The 9,130-nt window shown below is 35.7% G+C and overlaps 1 pseudogene; it reads left to right on the forward strand.

Moving 5' to 3' along the window:
- Positions 1–226: 226 nt before the first annotated feature.
- Positions 227–7,913, forward strand: LOC129322519 (xylan glycosyltransferase MUCI21-like; annotated as a pseudogene).
- The last annotated feature ends 1,217 nt before the right edge of the window (positions 7,914–9,130 follow it).

Raw genomic sequence — 9,130 nt, forward strand, 5'->3', positions numbered from 1 at the left:
TTATACCATATAAAGAAAGAGGATTCAATTTAGAACTTTATAATTAATTAATTAATTAATTAGAATTAATGATAATGTAAATGATTAAGTGAGTCTCTCGTTCTCTTTTGCTAAATTTCCTTTCACATATGACCTATTCGATCTCTTTGGCTTTTTCCCAGAAACTTCACACACACACGCACGCACACTCGAAGGCTTTGTGATTTCAAAAATGAATAATCGGAAAATGAGGGCATTGAAGGTTCCAAGCTTAACAATGGTGGGTCTCTTGTTCTTTGCAATTTTCGTTACTGCTCAGATCCAGCTCTCGCGTCATACACTATGATCTTCTCTTCTTCTTCTACTGATTTTTCTCTCAGATCATCACTTTCTAACTCCGCCAGGTATGTATGGCTTAACTTTACCTTTCTCATATCTTTCATTATGGTTTTAGTAAGCTAGACTGTGAAGCTCATATCTCCAACTACTATGAATATCTTTCATTATCATTTTAGACCAGGAAGCTAGAATTTCATTATCTTAATATCTTGGATATCAATATGTGTCTCTTAAGTTTTTCATAAAGGTTCCCATGCATGAAATTTCCATTTGTGTGGAGACTTTCATGGGTAATCAGAGCTGCCATTAAAAACAAAATCAAATTTATATTATTTTTATATCATATATACATATATAATATTTTTGAAACTCTTTTATTTATAAATTAGAGTATCAAAGTTTTTAAGATAAAATGTATTTTTGTCCTTTGACTTTATATAAAATTTTAGTTTAATTTCTTAACTTTATAAAATATATTTTTTAATCTTGTAACCCTAATACCATTAGCATCAAATAATATTTTTGTGCATGTAATTTAAAAATAAAATAAAATTTATATACCAATATTTATAAGATTTTGCAACATTTTAAAGTTTAATGTAAGCTTTTTTTTAATGAAATTAATGGTTTTAGAATTAGAGGATTGAAAAAGCATTTTATAAAATTAAGGGGTCAAAATAAATTAAAACCCTTGTACGAAGTTAAATAATTAAATATATATTTTTGCAAATTTTTTTATATATTTTCAAAATTATTTGCTTATTTTATGCTTTATTCCATTTTATGTATTATATGAAAAATTATACTTAATTATCGAAATAAAAACTGAAAGACAATACTCCTTCGTGTATATACTTTAAGTTGATTGAATTTTCTACTTTACTTCATGATAAAATTGACATAAATAATATTTCTTAGAATTAAATAATCAACTAGATTTGACTTCCATCAGTAAGTAAGGGATTTTCTTTTACATAATAATGGATAATAATGAAGACAAATATAAAATGCACACAGTTCATTTCATTTTAATTTTATACATTATTGATGATATCGGTTATTGATATTGATGATTATCTTTTTCAATTGTATAATTGGAAAAAGCATGTGACAAAACCAAGCGACTTCTGCCAAAGTCATCCCAACCCACAACAGCCACCCAAATTAGCTGCGGCCACGATCCTAACCGTTACGATCTTTGTAACATTAGCGGCCTTACTGTTGTGGACCCCACTACGGCTACATTCTTTGTTATGGGTCCCACAAGATCTAACAAGCTGAAAATTGTGGAGAAGATTAAGCCGTACCCAAGATTTTTTTTTTTTTGGATATAATAGAGGGCAAAGCCCATCAGGTTAAATTAAAGAAAAGGGAACTGTGACCCCAGCATCTCACAGTTCACAAGGTCTCTTAAATAAAGTGGGACTACATTTAACAAAGCAGTAGACCGAAGGCCCTCTTTAGCCAAGATATCAGCAACACAGTTCATCTCCCTTGGTACGTATGATAGCTGCACTTCCCAATCAAGATTCAACAGCGTTAGAATTTACAGATGAAGTAGGCTGCCATTGCTGTTCAAATTATCAGCATTAATATTGTCCACAATTAGTTTCGCATCAGACTCAACAATGACTTTCTTAAAACTTGTATCCCAAGCTAATCTCAGTCCTTTAAGAATAGCCCACTTCTCAGCCTTTGTCACAGAACAATTGCCAAGGAAATGTGTGAATCCCGTAACCCAACATCCTGAATGATCCCTTAACACTCCACCATAGCCTGTTCTGTTATTAACAAATGACTTGGCACCATCTACATTAACCTTGACCCACTGTACAGGAGGACCTTTCCATGTTCCCATATTCATTCTATCAGAATTCTCACCATCATTACTCAACTCTTCAGGCATGGAAAATCGTTTCCAGGTATACTTGATGACCAAAGCATTTGGTTTTGGCACATTTGGATTAAAATAGAAGTTATTTCTCAAAATCCAAAGTTTTCATATAGAAACCCCCCAAATCAGACTCCAATTAGCATTTAAATCAGAGTTGAAAGTTTACTTGTGATTCCAATCAAACCAATTAATCAAGGAAGTAGAAAAGAACTGTGAGTGATACCTAGGTTGTAGTAATTGGCGCCAAAGGTTCTTGGCATACCTGCAATCACAAAGAATATGAAGAACATCCTCGATGTTAGCATTGCACCAGTCACAAAGAGATGAGTTCGAACTCCAATGACTCCTCCATAGGTTGGTTGGTAGTCTATTGTGGTAGGCTTGCCACATAAAAACTCTTATTCTCTCTACACCTCTCTATTTCCAAATCAAACGATAAACAAGATCAGGGAGTTGTTATAGGCATTCTTCAATCATAAAGTAGGCACTTTTGATAGTGAACATGCCATTTGGATTAGCTTTCCACACCATAAGGTCATGTCCAATGTTCCTCTGTGGTGGCAGCACAGTAATTAGTTTCTGAATTACTTCTGTGGGCAGTAATTGAGATAATCTAATAAAATCCTAAGTACCATATGGAGCCCAATCTGCTACGGTGCTTTCCTCCGCTTCCCTTGTAAGCGGTCTCAGGCATTTATCCTTTAGAGTATCATTTGTTAACAACCAAACATCATGGAAGAAACTAATGTTAATTCCATTTCAGACTTGCTACTTCATTCCTTTCTCCACCACCTCCTTTTGTTAACAAATAAAGTGCCATAATGTAGAATCACCAGCTTTAGCCTTGAACAAATTATCCTCATTTCTTAACATGTATTTCTTAGTAAGAACCTCTGCCCACAAGCCTTGGTTTCCACTTAACAGTTGCCAAGCTAATTTAGCCCCACAAGCACGATTAACAGCTTCTAGTTTTTTAAAACCCAAACCACCATACTGCTTTGGTAAGGTAATTCTCTCCCAACTTATAGGATGGTAGGTATGATTAGTATCACTCCCTCCCCATATGAAGTTTCTTTGTAATCTCTCTACCTCCTTGCAAATACTAATAGGCAATCTAGCAACTTGCATTGGGTACAATGGCATAGAGTGAAGTACCGATTTTGCCAGAGTGATTCGGCCAGCAGTTGATAAACAAGTGGTTTTCCATGTTGATAGTTTAGATTTAACCTGATCGACTATGTAATGAAATTTCTCAATTGTTCTTCGGGTGTTAGTGATAGGGAACCCAAGATATCTTCCAATCTCCCCATTGATTTTCATTCCAATGACCCTCTTGATTTGTGACTTAATATCGGCCTTGACATTTGGAGATAGGAAAATTGAGGATTTACTGATACTCATCCTTCCTCCTGATGCCATACAGAATTTATTTACACACTGCATCATAATTCTTGCTTGCTTCTCCGATGCTTTACTAAATAAAAGAATATCATCTGCAAACATTAAGTGGGAGATAGATGGGCTTGACTTAGTAATATGAATTTGTTTCCATTCACCTGTGTTAATCGCATCTAAGATCACGTGGGACAGTCTATCAATACATAACACAAATAGATACGGTGAGAGAGGATCTCCTTCTCGAAGACCTCGTCATGAAGGGAAATAGTCAGTTTGAACACCATTCCATAATATATTATAAGAAACTGAGGAAATACAATTCATCACTAGGTTTATGAATGCCAAATCCAATCCAGTATCAATTAGGACTTGCTTTAGGAAATCCCAGCTGATCCGATCATATGCTTTCTCTAAATCAATCTTAATCACCATAAAGCCTTTCCTTCTTTTCCTGGCCTTCTTCATAATATGCACTGCCTCTTGTCCAATAACTAAGTTGTCTTGAATATGCCTGCCAGGAGCAGAGCTTGATTGAAATGGGGAAATCCAGTCATCCATTAGGTTCCTCAGACGATTCACTAAGATCTTGGTGACGCATTTATAATGAGTTGAACACAAGGAGATAGGTCTAAAATGAGTAACCATTTCAGGATTTTCTCGCTTTGGAATTAACGAGATTAAAGTTATGTTAGCTTCTGCTAATGACTTGCTTCCACTAAATACCTCCTTCACAAACTTGCAAATTGTTGTCCCTACAATACTCTAATTTGCTTGATAAAATATGGGGGCATATCCATCATATCCTAGTGCTTTATAAGCCCCCATAAAGAACATTACCTTTTTAATCTCCTCCTCCGTTGGTTCTATCGCAAGTCCTTCCAGTCTTCCCTGTTCAAGATGAGGAAATGACGTGTTTGTAAGTAATAGCTCAGCATCCTGTCCCTCTTCTTGATATAACAACTTGAAATAATTAGTAACCCATCGCCTCAATGCTTCTTCATGCTGAATCCATTCACCACTATCATCTTTCAGAGTTACTACCTTGTTCCTCCTTCCCCTCATTATTATCTTAAGATGGTAATAGCGAGTATTTCTATTACCATTCTTAATCCACTCTATTCTTGCCTTCTGGAACCATTTGATTTCCTCAAGTTTCAGCAAGTCATCCAGATCTTTTTATAAATTCCTTTCCAGATTTAATAGAAAGGTAGAGTGAGGGTACGCTCTAGACTTTTGAATTCCTTTTAATCTAGCTAACAGTTCATTCTTCTTGAATTCCACATATCCGAAGACCTCTTTATTCCAATGTAGCACAGAAGCTTTAAATTTGAGGAGTTTTAAATCCAGATCAGATTCTTCATTCCAATTTTCCTTAAGGAAATTTTGGAAATTATCATGATTAAGCCACATTGCTTCAAATCTAAAAGGTTTTAACCCCAAGCAAGAGGACCAAACGCTATTCAACTTAATCAAAATAGCATTATGATCGGAGTAATTAGTTCTCGCAAGTACCTGAACCGTCGAATTGGGAAAGGATGACAAGTAGGAGCTATTCACCAATGCTCGATCCAATCTTTCATATAATCGAGAGAATCCACGAATATGAGGACCCCTCCAAGTAAATTTAGGACCAGATGATCCCAAGTCGGTCAAAAAACAGTCGTCTATTCGTTGTTGAAACCAACAAAAACGGTTATAATTACTACTTGCGCCTCCCACACGTTCATTTGCCGAAAGAATGTCATTCAAGTCACCGCACACCATCCACGGATCAGTTATGAAAGGGGAAAGATTGCTTAATTTTGCTTACAGTACCTCTCTAAAATTGGAGTGAGGAACTGCATAAACTATTGTACAGAGGAGATCATGATTCCCACTCGAGCTACATCTCATATGAATAAATTGCTTGTCTTCTTGAAGGATTATAATAGAAACAAGTTGACTTTGCCAAACTACAACAATACCACCAGACCAACCAACGCTGGGAATTATTTTTCAAGAGTCAAAACCAAGAGAATGAAGACATCAAAATTTGGATTCTTCTTGGCATCTCGTCTCTGCCAGTACAAGAATAGTGGGCTTAGGGCTATTAATCATAGCCTTTAGATTTCTAATGAAACCCTTTCCACAGGCCCCACAAATATTCCAGTAAATAATATTAATCATTATAAATTAATATTAAATATTATACACTCAAAGCCCATAACATCATTGTTGGGCTAAAAATTATGTTTCAGCGACTATAGTGCCCTCAAGCTGAGTCTGCACAGTATGGTCATCCAACATTGGGCTATCCACCGGCCCAGAACTACTACTCTCTTTGGGGTCCACTTCTTCAATTCTTATATCTCCTACATTCCCAGTTAATAGGTCGCAAGAAAAGAACTTTGGACTTGTGTTGTTTTGGGCCTCCATATGCTCATCGTGAGGTCCATTGGCATGAGTACTATCTTCCCACGTTAGCATTAAAACTTCATCACTTTTTGCATATTCTCTCACCATATCTCACGTCCTTTTCTTAGCTTTATGCCTGGTTGTCTCTTGTCGTACAATCTCGTTATGCGCTTATTGAGCTATTTTCTGCTGAACTAATTGTTGCACCTACTGTTGCACACTTTCCTGCTGCTTTTGTTCCTCCACCATTTTAATCACGACAGTATTGTGCTTTGCAATTTTATCCCAGTCGATATCCTCCTCAGTATTAGAAAAACTCCCTTTTTCATTCTTCTTTTGTCTCGCTCTGGTTAGTGGTCCCACCCTGTCTGTACATAGTTCTTGCATAGGAAGTACTGTGCCATCATCACCTTCTCCCTGCGTCTCGCCGTCGTCGGCGAGGACTCCAAAACGGGATCCTGAAGGGTCTCGGCGGGAGGTCTCAGGACCCTTATTCTTCTCTCTTCTTTGATGCCTTGGCTTTTGAACTATTGTCCATTGGTCTAGGTTAATCACCTCCTTTTGCTTCACGTTCTCAGGAACTTATTCAGCTGTGGCATGTGTTTGCTCTATTTTTTCATCTCGAGCATTTTGAGATTGTTTTGAAGGGCAGATTTCATGTTGATGGCCATAAATCCCACATTTTGTGCACAGCATATGTAAACCTTTATATTCTAAGTAATAATCTTCCCTATCTAACTTGAATCCAGCCATTAATTGTTTTCCTAAATCTACTAGGACACAAATTCTAGCGAAGTGTCCTCTGAGTTGTCAAGATGTATGAATGTCCACTTTGATTGTTTGCCCAATTCTATTGCCAATGAGTGTAAGCGCTTCCTTTGATGATGACATGATGTGCAAAATTAAGGACGTCACTCTCATTTTAGGCCCAAAAGGCCCAAAATGCCAGGTCCAACACAACGTGCTAGCCTTGGTATTCTCTGTAGGCGGGTACACTAGAAACTTTTTCCATGATTTCAACGATGGTTTCATTCCTTTGTTCATCACCGTCAATGCTATTTTTTCAAATCATCAAGATTTTGTGATTGTCCTATCAGAGGCCCTTAATTGGTGGCACATTTAGTACATAGATTTACTAAAAGTGTTCAACAAGCACCCAATTATTTCCCTAAACAATGAAACAAAAAGCCCATTGTTTTCCTTCAACCCATATTGGCCTCATCTCACATGGTTTTATGACTAACAACCACACATTATTACCAAACTGAAAAACATACTTGCATTTTCATGGCATGGTATATTAAGCCTATAGTAGCCACCATGACCAAATTCCTCGAACAACAAATCTCACTTTTCGACCAAAACTCGTGTTTGTGATCCGAAAAGGTACCATTGGTTGAGTAATAGTGAACCAAGGAGAAGCAATTCAAGTCATAGAAGAAGTAGGTTTTGATATGGTTGTTTCTAAGCCTAAGGAGAATACATCATTACATGAGTCTTATCCACTTGTTAGTTCAAGTCATGCTATGATTGGTGTTCATGGTGCTACGCTCATGCACTTGTTATTCCTCCAACCAGGATCGGTGTTCATGCATATTGTTCGATAGGGATAAAATAGGCAGCAAAAGCATTCTTTGGCAGGGTAGGGAAAGGGTTGAAGTTAGAGTACATGGAGTATCATATTGAAGTGGAAGAGAGTAGCTTGGTGGAGAAATATGAGAGGGACAGTTTAATACTGAGAAATCCAAGTTCTTTACAAAAGGGTGGTTAGCCAATAGAGGTAATGGATATATATTTGAAGGGGCAAAATATGAAGTTAGATTTGGTTAGGTTTAGAGGGTATTTGAAAGAAGCATATGAGAAGGCCTACAAGTTCATGCACACAAAGAAGATAGTGAATTTACCTTAAAAATGACTATGGTAAGATGATTAGAGAGATTTTTTTTTTCAGAAAAAAAAGTGACCCTATAATGTGACCACATCAAAAATGTGTTATTATTGATGTACGTTTCAAAGGAGCATAGCATAGGGAGTGCATGCTAACTCACCCTTTTCTATTGGCTTTCCTTCTTTCTTTTTTTATCATTGATGTTATGAGGTTCTTGTAGTTCATCATCATCATCATGATACAAATATGAATGATTGGTCCTCTAATTTTATGTTATAAAATGAATAAAGATTTAAAAGAAGAGAAGAGAAATATTAGAAGGAGAGAATTAAAGAGTAAGAGAAGAGAAAATTCTCATTTCAGTGTATTGAATACAACAAAGTTGCCTCCTATTTATTGGAACATATGTAATTGACTAAATCAAATAAACTATATAATATAATAATAACTGAAAGCTATTGGAGTGATTGAAAAATATTGAAGTAACTAAAAGATATTGACATTCATATAATATTTTAAATATTCATAATATCCCTCCTTAGATGTCTATAAAAACATAGTGTCTCATTAAAAATTGACAAAGCTTAATGAAAGAAAAAAAATATACAAAATGTTTCTAACATTGCCTCTTTAAAAACCTTGCCACAAGAAACCTAATGGGAAAAACATGGTCAATAATGAAAAAAGAGTACAATGTATATAAACTCCCCTCATGACTAGATCAGTTAATATTCTTGAGCTTATGAACTCCAATATTGTATACAAGCTTTTCAAAAGTTGAAGTGGGAAGTGCTTTGGTCAACAAGTTTGCTGGATTATTACTGGAGTGAAATTATTGAATTTTGATTTCTCTATTTTTTTGAATATCATGTGTGAAAAATAATTTTAGTGAGATATGCTTTGTTTTGTCTCCTTTAATGTATCCTTCTTTCAAGCAGGCAACACATGCATCACTATCTTCACATTTGTTAGTTGGGATCATTTTTCTAGAAAGACCACGATTACTTTGAATGTGATGGATCGCGGATCTTAACCAAACACATTCTAGTTTGCTTCATGCATTGCTAAAACTTTTGCATGATTAGAAGATACAGTTGCTATAGTTTATTTCATATATTGCCACAAAATAACTATGCTGTCATAAGTAAGAAAATAGCCCATTTGAGATCGACCATTATGAGGATTTAGCATGTATCCTGCATCTGTGTAACTAGTCTAGCTTTATTTTATTAGAATAT

The sequence above is a fragment of the Prosopis cineraria genome, unplaced genomic scaffold (assembly GCF_029017545.1).
Source record: "Prosopis cineraria cultivar Desert tree isolate PC_DT_omini unplaced genomic scaffold, ASM2901754v1 PC10, whole genome shotgun sequence".
NCBI classification, from domain to species: Eukaryota; Viridiplantae; Streptophyta; class Magnoliopsida; order Fabales; family Fabaceae; genus Prosopis; species Prosopis cineraria.